Below are 13,382 nucleotides of genomic sequence, written 5' to 3'. Positions count from 1 at the left end.
ACACAGCAATCTACGAAACTCGGATATTTACGTGATCGACATGATACGTATTAAAATGGACGCAAACGTGGCTCCAGTTTATTTAGCAGCAGAGAACACCTTCGTTCCATCCAAAATTTTAATATAAATTATGTTCACATTATACTACAGATGCGTACACACAGAGGTATTAAGGTTAAACGTAAAATATGGCCTTAAAAATCCTTGTATTGTTTTACGTAGACTTTAATTACACGTTTCTCTCGTAAAAATTCAGTCGGAAATAAATTTTTAAATTGGAATATTTTCATACTCTTTCATAATTATGAGTCTTTTACATGTTGAAACCATTAAATGTATTAAAAACACTGAATAGGACACGGAATAAAATTATCCTTATTAATTGAAACCACAATTGAATTTGAAGACCGACTGAAAGACCATAGGATAATAAAGATATGTCATCAGGTTACTTGAATAATAGAGAATGGATTAAAAATAGCGTGTTCGGATAAGAAAGTTTTGAAAGTTTCAAAAGCGATGATCTCGGTTTTTGGTCCCCGTTTATTTGGTCACCTCTCGCATCCTGCTTTTACCATCATTTTTAATTCAGGTTAGCACGTTCAAGTCGCGAACGAATGTACCGAGAAACCCGCCCGTGCATCCGTGTGTCGACCCCATTAAGGGTGCTGCGGTGCAAGCGAAAAAGCCTGGAATATTTTTAATTGGACCGCAAACTTTCTCGGTACCGGACTCTTGTCGCGAGTTTCCTTTAGGCGGACGCGGTAGGGCGCGTAGCTCGGTACCGGAAAAACGCCGGACTCAGAAGTGGCGTCAACCGTGTCTGCATCGTCGTCGATTTTTCCTTCCTCCGTCCGTTTTTGCCCTTTCGTCGTGCATCATGTCCAAAGCAAAAGAAACGATCAACTTGAAAACTTGTCAAACGTAGCGATGCACCGGTGTAATGGGGCGAATAGCGAGGATAAATTCGAAACGATTTCCGTAAGATATTTGTGTTTCTTTAAGAAATCGACGAAAGAATACTCTTTTGAAAAGAACAATGACAGAAGTTTCCTTCTCGTCGCATGAACTTATGCTTGGAAACTAGATCAAATTCTGCCAAGCTCCGAAGAATCATTGTATTCCTTGGATAGTTTGCTTATCTAACGAACGTTCGACAGAGCAAATAGTATTCTTCGTAATAAACTCGAAACTTATTTAAATTGAAATTTTGAAAATGTTTCTAAATGTGTGACGAAGAAAAATAAACCATTCCCTTTTCACGTCGCAGTAATTCTGTTTGAATTTAATATTATACATAGGTGCAGTATTCCGAGCACACTTGAACGAAACACGAACTTACGTTAGCAGAGTTCGTATACGAAACTCGTGCATACGTATCTACGAGAATCTGAAATTAGGAAGAACGGGAGGATCGGCGTTCTACGAGCATGTTCGTGAATCTTGCACGAGTATCTTGCAGCGTCGGTGAAACGTGAAACGATAGAGCGTTACGTCGATTGCACCCCAGAGCTGTCATCGAGGCGGAAATTAAAAATTGAAGCGGATTTTGCGCCTGAATATTAAGCGAAATTTAATTGTTTCTAGCGAGGTGCAGGAATGAAAACTAGAACGCGAGGTTGAACGTGAAAGCGCTTAATATTTCCGCGGATAAGACTGAAGAAATTATTAGTACGAATTTGTGTTTCTGAATCCCGTAAAGAAAAGCATTCATTTCCACACAATTTTCCGCTGAACGTGCCGCGATTCTTAAAGGTTCCCTTTAAATATTCAGCGCATAAAACTGTTAAAAATACGAAACCGCTAAAACCTGAAGCATTACACCGTGGAAGCTGGTTCACCGACGGCACTGAATTCCTTGGAAATATACTGGCTCGGAATTAAATCGCGCATACGGCCACCGAAAAAAGAAAATATTTTTCCTTGATGCACGTTGCACGCGCGATGAAGTTGCATTTTGTTTCTTTCCGTGCTACTTTCAACCGTTCTTGAAAGCGCAACGTCGTCCACCCTCCGCCGTTCCCTTCTGGACTTCCGCTACCCCCACGAGGAAATGCAACCGCGAGAAACCTGGTTGAACGTAAATTAATTTAAAACGTACGATTAAGAGGTGAAAAAATAAGATATAAAAAGGGAATTGTGGCGTCCCAGTAACGCTTCGCCGCTGTCTCGTAAATTTCGTGTATTGCAACATGCGAATCGTGCCAGGGAATTACGCTTCTCCCTGGTGGCCTCTGCCTAAAGAGCTTCCATGAAAATTAGCGTATAATCCACATTTAACGTATATACAGTCAGCTTTTAAACGGATACGCTACTACGTGCACTCGATGAACCGTTTGCGAGTTCCCTATTCCAACGTTATGAAGTTGCTACACAAATTCTCAGCTTCTGTAAATATAGATTTAATTGCTTTTACAAACTTTCACTTTTTCACTCAAAGAGGATATTTAAGGGTAAATCATAACGTTGGCAATCGGGCAAGTTACAGAGAGAAATTATGAACTAATTTTGCAGGGACTAAAGTGGAGCAAATTTGAATATTGAAAATGTTACTTTCCCTGTTTGGAAAATTTTCATAAAATTTCGTTTCTTTCATTTGTATCTTCGAAACACCAAAAGACAATCTTTTGTGAGTAGATAATGAGATAAAGTAGTTAAACTTTGATGGTAATTACTTCTTCATCTTCTGTACTTGGTATACATGACTATGGCGTTAATCAAACATGGGTGGTGTATGAATTTTCACGGGAGTTCATTACTCACTTTATGGGAAACATAACAACGTTATGAAGTTCAGTGAAAATTCATACATCATCCACGTTTGGATAGCGCTGCTGTGGTGCATAACCAGTTATCTAACTAATTATAAAAATCATTACCAAGTGTTTGAAGTCCTTGAAAGTAATAGAAAATGTCTATCAAAAGTGACATTTTTCTCCAAAGTATTGTCAAAATTTACACAAGTAAAAGCAGTAATAAAAGCATATAGAACGATACAAAAGATTCTTGGAAAATTGGTAGTAACTTCATGAAACCGAACGTGGATCCAATAACGTTTTCGAAACAAAATATTTTATTTTGTTTCATATTTTCATTCGTAGATTCGAATATTCGTTCTACGAAGTATAAAATAGATTGTTTTCCGACTTCCAAACGTCAATGTTGAAAGTGATACCAGTCAGGCTACTAAATCCTTAGCATAGACATTTCCTCTATATGCCTCTATTTAGGAACGAAATTTCTGAAACACCCTGATGAAACAAAACCATTGAATTTCGCGAGTATTCGTCAAGACTCTTGTCCAGTGTGAAGCAGCCCTGATGCGGTTTATTTGCCTACGCGTCACGGAATATTTCGTCAGCGTAAAAATAAGGTTCGTGTAACTGGATTTTGCGGTGGTTGAATGCCGCAATTAGACACGAGTCGCAAGATTCGCGAACGTGCGGCACCTATGGTTGACGATCCCGCGGGAAAATCACGCAATAAATGTTACGGGGACATAGAGGCGACCCGGTCGTGATCCTGGCATACAACATATTATCCGTGTCGGATGGTTCGCGACCGCGTCCCTTTGTCCTGCGGTCTGGCTGAGGTTTCACACAGCAATTGAATAAATATTCATTAGCGTAATTAGTATGCGCGCACTATCCTGCGGACTAGGATACGTGCTTTTAATTGCACACTCCTGCGTAGCTGTTTTTCGCATCGCGGTTTATAATTTGTCGTCAGAGGTAACAGGACTGATGGGTCGAGCCTTTTGCGAAAAGCTCGTTGGCAACGCTATTAATTCGCAGCCGGGTAATTGGAGTAACACCGCTAACGATTATCGATCGATGTCGTTAAGATATCGAACGGGAAACGCGAACGGTATAAATGGAATAATGAACGCGTGTAACAGGGCCCTCGAAACGAACCTGTTCACGATTGTTTCAACTGTATGCCAGAAACGCTTTGGCGGACTCGGTTTTGCAACTATATCCCTCTGTTGGAAATGAGTATTCACTCGGGACAGAAGTTGCGGATATCTCTGATATCCAAGTATATTCAAATGTATGCTGCGGTAGCTTTCGGGTATATTGTCTTGTCTTCTGTAATGGAAGTGGTTTGAATGTCCTGTTTATCCCAATTATCTAGAAATCTAACAATAGCTGGATATTAATAATATCTGTTACAAGGAATAAATTAGAAATCCTATCCGTATTTTTGCTATCGAAATTGCTAAACATTTGACCAAATAAACAAATTACTTTTCTCGAAATCTATTTACATAAGGAAATACTTATGATGTGCATCGGAATTATCGTTGATTTTTAAATGTTTACAGATATTTCTAATAAAATGCGATGACACAAACTGATGATACCGATATCGCATTGCTCACGAAATATCAGAATTCGTGACATCTATACGATACTATGTTACATGTACACCCTTTGAATGATTCTTGTTATATACCGAGTAAGCTAAGATTGATCGTCTTGCGTATCGGTTTCTACGCTGTGTAAACGATACCTCTGTAATCGATAATATATCTTGCTCATATCAGTTTATAGGATGTTGCAACGTTAATTAATTTGCCCCAGTTTCGCGACTATCTCCCAAATTGATTCGAAACTTCAATATTTTTCAATGGGTACTTAATTAAATTCCAGATTTATGAACACAAATTAAGACATCGACATCGTAAGTAGTACTTTCAAAAATTTTATATTAATTTATTGATAATTAAAATCACAGCTGCTAATGCATCTCTGATCACTGATAATGAACTTTCTTCGATGAGATTTAGGTCGTTTATAAAATATAACACCTTCCAGAGATTTATAAAGAACGGAAAGCAGAGTTTGATAAATTTCATACGATACCTTACCTCGCTAAAATCCTCTCAGAAGTTTAATCCAAGTACTCCAGTTAATGCTGCTCGCGGTACTCTTTGAAACTTTACTCGCATTATGCACTAATTACACATAAAGAGAGCCTTTATGCTCGCCTACGTTACACGTGGCATCCACGGTCATTATTCAACCGCTTCATTCGTACGAGTAGCAATTTTCTAAACAACACAGTCCCAGCTAAACACGAACAGCTCGTTTATTCCTATTTTACCCAGTCGTATTTCTCCTCGCCGTTTCGTTTATTCGCACAAAGATGTCTGAGCCAGATAAAAACAAATCCCGATATATATATTTTTTTTCAACACACTGAACTTCGCTACGATAATACTATCAGGTGTCCTCGATTTTCTTTCGGGTGCACATTTCACCAATTACAACCGGTGTAACGAGATTCCTGAATTTAAGGGGATATTAAACCCTGTGCGTGGACGTTTAATTTTACTCTTTTTTTTTTTTCGAAGTATTTATTATCCTTGAACACGGGTCATTGTTATCCGATTGCATCCGAGTCGAGCTTTAAAACCAACGTCCAATTTATGTGCAAGAATCGCTTATCCGATGAACGCTCGAATAAGGATTGCTTCCGTTAATTTCTCGATAAAAATCAAAGGTCCCATGGATTCTAAAAAAGTCTTACAGGTGTTAGTTGACTCGTTTCAGCCAAATGCGCTACGCTCCTATGAAGTATTAAAATTAGAGCGATATTCACGCCAAACGATAAAAAGTAATCCGCTATATTCACCGATCGAACGGTGGCGATTTCAAACACGGAAGGAACCGGCTGAAGAGGTAGCATTAGGGGAGCGAAAATAGAGCAAATCGTGGCGGCAAACGTGCAACCGCAATCTCCCCTCAAAAAAAGATGAAAAATAAAAAATACTAACAACGATAGTTTTCAGCTGGTCCAGGAACACGGACCATTCGCCGAAATTGGCACAGCCTCGAATTTTTAACCGCATTCGCAACCCGCTGGTACACGATCCCACCCCAGCGCAGAAATCATAAATAAAATACTTTTTACTTCGATTATCGGGCCGCCGGACGAAAATCCTCGTTCACCTGTCGGACCAACTACACGAACCCATCCTGTAACCCCGTCACGCGTTCGACCACCATAAATCATCAACTGGAAAACTTTTGCTTTCTTCGAAAAGACGAGGGAAAAGGGAAACGTGGGCGTGAAAGATAAAGAAAGACGAGACGAAAGAAGGATGTTCCGACAGGGAAGAATTTCATAACCTCTTAATTGCACATACCACGATAGCGCCACTCATTTACATTTATATATCGCATTCCAATAGCTTGGCACTCGCTCGGCATAGTTCAGCCTATATTTTTCCGCTCGCGTATCCGGCAGAGAATTTTCACGCAGCTACGAACCAGACCCACTCCTGATCCTTGAGTAGTTTCCTCTCGCGTGAGCGTGGCCGATTATTTTCCCTCTTCTAACCGCTTTCACGGCGAAATCGGAAGGGACTATCGTATTTTTGATGGAAAAAGTTCTTGTTCCCGGATCTTTGTCGGAATAGATCGGCTCAGGGATTCAGAACGTCGAAAGGTTTATGCCTTTTCGATGAATATTTAGATTTTTAACATTTCCATTCATTTCTAGGAAGAAAGTTACATTTCTCTTCAGTTTCTATGTGATAATATTCTGTGAAACATTGCTCACTGTCTAGTTAAATATTTCAGACGTTTGACTGTGAAAGAGATCATTAAACACAGTTTCTCTGTTAAGAGCACTTATCTTCAGAAGATGTGATCTTGCGAGGAACAATACACAAGATTGATGATCTGTTCAACCGATTGTATTCGCCATTTATACCCTTGTACGTACTTATTACGTCTCGTTTGATAAATTAATATATAAGAATATTGAAACGAAAACAGGAGCATTCCTCCCATTCCGCATCAGTGTGATTTCACGAAAGATTAATGAATTTGGCGCTGGGTAGATATGTTATTGATGAAATAGAACTAGACGTGTTGAACTTACGATCGTTTTTCTGAGAATACTGTAATATGTAGACTGTTATTGAATTTTATAAATCAGTAACTGGTCAGTAGAAGAAAGATCGACTAATAATGGTCGGTGGAATGCTCGTCAAACGCTGCGTCTGTGTTTCCAAGCTTAAAACAACGGTAAGAAAGAATGCAGGGATGAGTGGAGCCGAGAAAAACGGCTTTCATTAAAGACGTAGCAACGAGTGGTAATGAGAAAAACTGGTTACACGGGAAACAGCGGAACCGTGTTTTTATCGAAGCGGAATGTGGCTATCGAAGGACAGCAGTTTTGCTACGTATCCTTGATTACTCTAAAGTGAATGAATCCTGAACCGGTTTGATAACAGTTCAATCATTGACAAAGTACCCATAGAATAAACCATTCATGTAATGCATTTTTGTGTCATAATTAGAAAGTCCGTGTAATTTTTCTATCATAGAAATTGTGATTAAACGTTCGTTCAATCGACCGCCCACGCACGGACTTATTTCAAGCGTTTTAATTTATATATTCAGACGAAATGGCCCCGACGCTTGCGCCACCGACTCGACGGTACAATTTATGGCGCTCGTTGCGCAATTACGTAAGACTCGGAGAGAAGAGATAAATCGAAACCGCGGCGGGTTTTCTTCGACGGTACGTGAATCCACGTCGGTGCGTTGCGCACGAGCATGTGGCAAAAATGAAACGCGAATGTGTATCGCTGCATCTCGGGACGTATGAGGAATAAATAAATCTGCGTGATGAGCAAACCGCGTACAGCTGGAAAGGTAATGCCTTAGACGGGGCAAATGATTCTGCGTGAGGCAATAAATAACCGACGGGGCTAGCATTCTAATTGATTACTCTTTTAGCGTTTGAGTAGGTGGAATGTTCCTTTTTCAGACGATGTAACCCGCGGTCGTTTATTAACCGAGGATTCTTGAAACGAAAGCAACGATCAAGGTAATTTGTGTCAGAAGCAAGATTGCTGGATCTTGGATTCGAATTTCAATCTCTCACCTCTAATCACTGTCACTTATAATTTTATAGCCTTTGTAGCAGAAGGGAGAAAAAAGCGTTTCGTCTCGGGATCGTCTGTCAGACTCGTCAGTGGGAGGCTGACAACAAACGATCCCTGGGGACTCAGACACCTATCATACCGTAATTCGAAACTCCTATGGACTGCATGCCGGGCGACCGCCAGCGAGAACACTGTCATCTCGCCGCCACCTAGCGGTCCCCGGCCCGAACCAAAGGCACCCAGGGAGACGAAACTCTCTCTCCCTCCACTAAACGCCTACACCTTTCTAATTAAATTTAAGGGCCTTTTCGTTATAATACATTGAATGCATTCCTGTCATATCTAATCCCACGCTGTTTCTGATCAAGTACCAAGATCTCGATCCTCCACCACTTTCAGCAGATTCTCACCGTTCGGTTTCTCAAATCGACCATAACGCGGTGGCCATTAATTTTCCCAAAGGTACTCGACGTGACACGAACGTTCGTCGTAACTTCTCGTTGCCGACACGTTCGGGACCATTCCCTATCGTACACGATGGAATCTGTAAAAGGACGAAAGAACGAGGAGGCGGCGCGCGTGCGTGAAAGCGTGAATGCATTCCGGCCTCGCGATGCAACGAAGCCTAGACGCATTAAAGCGTACCCGCGGGGCTGCAATACACATAATACCGCGATGCACACTCGGAAGTATGCGTAAATTCGAGGTGCAAGGTTATGGATGATGTACAACGCATCGACGCCGCTGTAGTTCCTGATTGGTTGGACGGTTGGGAACGAGCTGGCCGTTGCGAAGTGTTCGCAATCGCGGGAGGATGAGAAACGACCTCGTTTTCGCGGGCCGCCTTTCCACGGCCGGATTAACAACGCTGCCGCCAATTTTCCGGAATAATAAGATCGTTCGAGAAAATGGTTTTTCCGGAACAGTTACATTACCATTACACGGGCGCCGCTTGCAGGTGTTCCGTTACCTCGCTTGCTGTTGTTGTTCTTCTTCTTTCAGTTTGTTCGCGCCTTAATGGCCGGCTAACAACTTGTTAATAGTTAAGCGAGTTTAAAAGTGCGCTCGGAAGAACGCCGCTTCCCTGAAACGTGCAGTCGGAAAAAGTTGTAAGTAGTGCTTTTTACGATAACGTTTGATTTGTAAAACTCGTTTAAGATGTTAATTCGCTGCTGAATTAATTTTTTAAAAATCATTAATTGCGAGGTCTCGATAGAAATGAAATCTGATGGTATTCTAACGAATATCTTATAACGAGTTTATGGAGAAAGATCTCTTCCTGTCGCTTCATTATACTCCCTTTGTGTCCTTTAATCGAACCTTCATCCCTCAATATTCATTCTTAACGAAAAGCAACCAGTTACCTATGGGTTCGTTGATCGTCGTCGCGCTACCTTCCATCCAATAAAGCTTACCTTAGGTAAAACTTACGTCATATCTCGGACGATTGGCTTTATCCATGAGCGAACAGTATCAAGCGAAGATCGTTGACCCGATGACCCGCAAGGGAGCCGCGTATGCTTGCCCGATTATATCGATTCGAACCCTATTCGCGACACCCTCCACCAATCGCCATTTTTAGCGAACATTTTTAACGAACAAGTCGCATTGCGTGGATGCATCGATATTTGTCATCGGTATCGATTAATAACGTCGGTACGAACGCTTCTCTATCGATTACGTTCGTCTTGATTGTTCCGCGACGAAATTGTATAATGCAATTGTTCGCCAGCCACAAATTCAGACACCGTCCATAAATCCAAGTTGGAAACTATTGGCTGGAGTGGTTGCTGAATTGATTAGTCGCGCGACTAGCACGACCGAAACCGTGACCTTAATAGTAATTTCTGTGCCATAGCCTTTGCATTGCCTTTATGCTCCTTCCGGTCTCCTCCTTTCACACTGCCGTTCCATGCTGTGCAGCTCGAGTGCGCCGAGCTACGAGCTGAAACGGGATTGAACCCTTGAGAAAAGGTTAAGACCCTAACCGGAGAGGTTGGTAGTAAAGCAACGGAGTATTTGTTAGTCCCCTGCAATCGTCTCTATATTGCGAGGTTTCGTAACTACGGTGATCATAATAATGAAACAATTCGTAACCATAGTGAATAAAATTGGTTTAATTGAAATCATAAATTACTAAACGAAATAAATTGAATCTAAACGAAAAAATATCTAAGGGGTTGATCTCTACAGAATCTGGAGAAAATCAACGCGTCTGTGGTGGTTTTCTTCCCGGCGACGCATCGGCGCCAGCGATATCGCGATTGTCAACGGTGACCCATTTAAATATGATGCGAATTCTTTATGGACATATTTCCTAAGGAGCGTTTTGCCGTAGACGGACCTGTGCCAAGCAATTTCGGACGATACGTATCTCGTGTTGTGCGTTTTGCTAGCCAGTTATATCCGAGCTAGCATATTTCGTGCCGCTTGCTGCATACGAATCGCAACAGACGTTTTACTTGACGAGCAAGAACGAACGATATTAAATGAGACTCGTTCGTTTGCCTTTCTCCGTTGTTCCTGTTTATGCCGGGAATGGAACCATCCAGGGAATGGCACGTGAAAGGTGTTCAACATAAATTTACCGTACAAACTTGGCAAGTAGACGGGGGACGGTCTCGTGAAGCACACGCGGCACCCAGGACCTTCATGCAGAATTCATGCGCGGCCTGAGTTAAGACAGCGAGCACCTAAGGAAGTGTCCATACCTTGAACCATGAGTGAGGTATTTACGAACAGGTGACGTGTCGAGTATAAGGAGCAAAATGTATTTACCTCGTAGGTTTATGTCGCTGAAATATCTTCCGTTTTCATGATATTATAACGGGAACATAGAAAATGTAATGCTATCTGATAACATAAAATTTTGTTGCTGTATTGTGCAACAGAAATCGGTACCAAAATGTAAAATGTCCCTCTCCATTTTAAAGTTCAAATTTTTAGTTTCGTTTCATATTAGGGATAGTCTGACGTGGTCAACGTCGTTTTAAATTTATTGAATCATGTTCCAAGTAAAAAAAATCAACAAGATTTCGAGGAAAGATCGATGGGAAAAATCAATAAGACGTTTCCATTCATGAAATCTATGAAGTTTCTCGGTTGAAAAAGGACGGAAGCCGTTATCGTTCGCTCGAGGGAAAGAGGAATCGCGCATCGTACGCAAATTACTTTTTCCCCGTCGACAAAGCGAGTTTCCCACACGCCACAATGACGTTTCTCTTTCCTCCAGTTCTCCTCAAAGCGCGTTCCGCGTTAGATCTCGTCCCGATACGTGCCAATATTCTTTTGGCGAGCGTTCCACGCCCCGAAATACCGACGGAAGTATCAATATTTTCCACGAATTGATAACCACCTTGCACGGTCCGACCACTATAAAGTGTATCGCGGGGGCCACGTTTCGAAAAGTATTGCGTAGCTACGTGCAAAGTGTCTGAGCTGCGAATCGCGGTACGTGAGATTCTCAGCGAATGCATTTTACATGCAGGTCGTCGAGCTGGTGCGCTCGTGGATCGGTAGGGAAACCGGTGGAGCGGGGATGCCGGAAATTTTACCGCTGCTTTATTGCGGCCAGCTTGTTTAGAAACTCGCCGCAACGCGCGAAATATTTAACACGTCCGACCGCTGAACCGTCCCGAAGAAACGCTATTAATAATAAATTTTCCTGGATACGTGTGCGGAAGATGTTCAGGGATTGCAAAGATTGTGCGCGTTCGAATTTTGGCGAAGTCCGTGCGATGATATTTCAGGGAAGGTTGAAGAAAGATACGAGAAGACAAAAAGGTTAATGTTATTGCTGTTTTATTGCAGACGGCTTATTTAAAAACTTGGAACGTAACACGAGAATCGTCCATGGGAAATAGAAAAGTTACACGGTTCAGACGGCTAACGACTGTGAATCAGCAGAGGGATGGTGCGAGGGCGGAAGTGCAGTAGGGTGCGTGTACCACTGGGTTGCTTTATTTCAAAATCTTCCATTCATCGTGAAAATTTCACGCAGATTCCTCATTGTTTCAGAAACAGGAAGCCCTGGCTTTTATGGCCGGTTGTAAACTAGAAGACGGTCTAATTAGAAAATTAACCGAGTTTCGACAACGCCCACAAGAAGCATTCCGCTTATGCGTTGTCGAGGGAGTTTTCTGCATAGATTACGTTGAAATGCGCACGCCGGATGTATTACCGTCTGGTTAACTGCTTTGAATACACCAGTGACTATGACTACAAAAAGACTGAACATGTCTTTATTCTCGAAAAATAAATAATTGTTTGAAAAATTTGTAGTCACTTCATGTGTTTTGGTAAATAAATCATTTTAGAAAAGCAACTGATTTATTATTTAATTTATCCAATTTCCTTTACCCAAATCAGACTTAAATTACAACACAGTAACTACTTCCCAATATGAGAAATTGCACCTAGAGTGAGGTGAAACCTAGTCACTCTTTACCCGACCGCCGAGAGATGTGGGTCTACCTGTTAAACATACATATAGCCTTATTTTATTTTGTGGGTTTATTTAATATGCTGTATTTACCTTTTTAGCTTATTGAATAAACCCATTAGGGGGATGAACTTCAAGGTTTTATTCCTCCTGTGTGCCTAGTCTCACTATCCTTTTATTTACTATTTTACTTCTATTTGAGAGCTTCGCGGGGACCACCCTGTGAAGTCCTTTATCACTTTACTCCCCGTTATGGGACTCGCTACAACCACCCCCAAACCACCCGTATCACTTGTATGCCTGTATTCATGCATCTCTTATATCCCTACATTCCTTATACCTCCGTATTCGTTATATTTCTGCATCTCTTGCATCCCAGAATTTTTTGTCTCCCTGCATCTTTTACATCTCTGCATCCCTTATACCTCTGCATTAGATGTCACCAAGCCTTCCATCGCAACATTCTTTGTATCTCCACATCCCACCATCGCTGCATTGCGCCCTCTAGCGGCAAAAATGTGAACTAAATTTTCGATGTCGAATCAGCGCCCTCTGGGGGCAAAAAAGGAACTAAAGCCTGCAAAGATTTTGGCCCTCTGGCGGCAAAAATGTGAACTAAATTTTCGATGTCGAATAAGCGCCCTCTGGGGACAAAAAAAGGAACTAAAGCTTGCAAAAGTTTTGGCCCTCTAGCGGCAAAAATGTCAACTAAATTTTCGACGTCGAACCAGCGCCCTCTGGTGGCCAAAAAAGGAACTACATCTTGTAAAAATTTTGGCTTTCTAGCGGGAAAAATGTGAACTAAATTTTTCAGATCGAAGCAACGTCCTCTAGCGGTGAAAAAAGGAACTACGGAATGTAAAGGATTCCGGTACACAAGGGTCGCAGGGATGTAAAGGATTCCGTTGTGTAAGGATTGTAGTGATATAGGGGATACAGAGATGTAAGTGATGCTGGGATGTAACAAATACAAGAATACAGGGCACATGGATATAGAGGAGATAAGGGTTGGAGTGTTGCAGCGATGTAGGGATTAGG

General features: G+C 41.7%; 1 long non-coding RNA gene across 1 annotated transcript in view; it reads left to right on the top strand.

Annotated features, from left to right (window-relative positions):
* Positions 1 to 12,907, top strand: part of LOC117605714 (uncharacterized) — a 29,628-nt gene extending 16,721 nt beyond the window's left edge. The window contains exons 4-5 of the long non-coding RNA XR_004581780.2: positions 11,714 to 11,840; positions 11,921 to 12,907. This is a non-coding gene — a long non-coding RNA (uncharacterized LOC117605714). The remainder of the gene's footprint in view (positions 1 to 11,713; positions 11,841 to 11,920) is intronic.
* Positions 12,908 to 13,382: the final 475 nt, after the last annotated feature.

The sequence above is a fragment of the Osmia lignaria genome, chromosome 14, assembly GCF_051020975.1.
Source record: "Osmia lignaria lignaria isolate PbOS001 chromosome 14, iyOsmLign1, whole genome shotgun sequence".
In the NCBI taxonomy this organism is placed as follows: Eukaryota; Metazoa; Arthropoda; class Insecta; order Hymenoptera; family Megachilidae; genus Osmia; species Osmia lignaria.
Note: the sequence above shows the minus strand (reverse complement) of the source record. Positions and strands in the feature narration are given on the sequence as shown.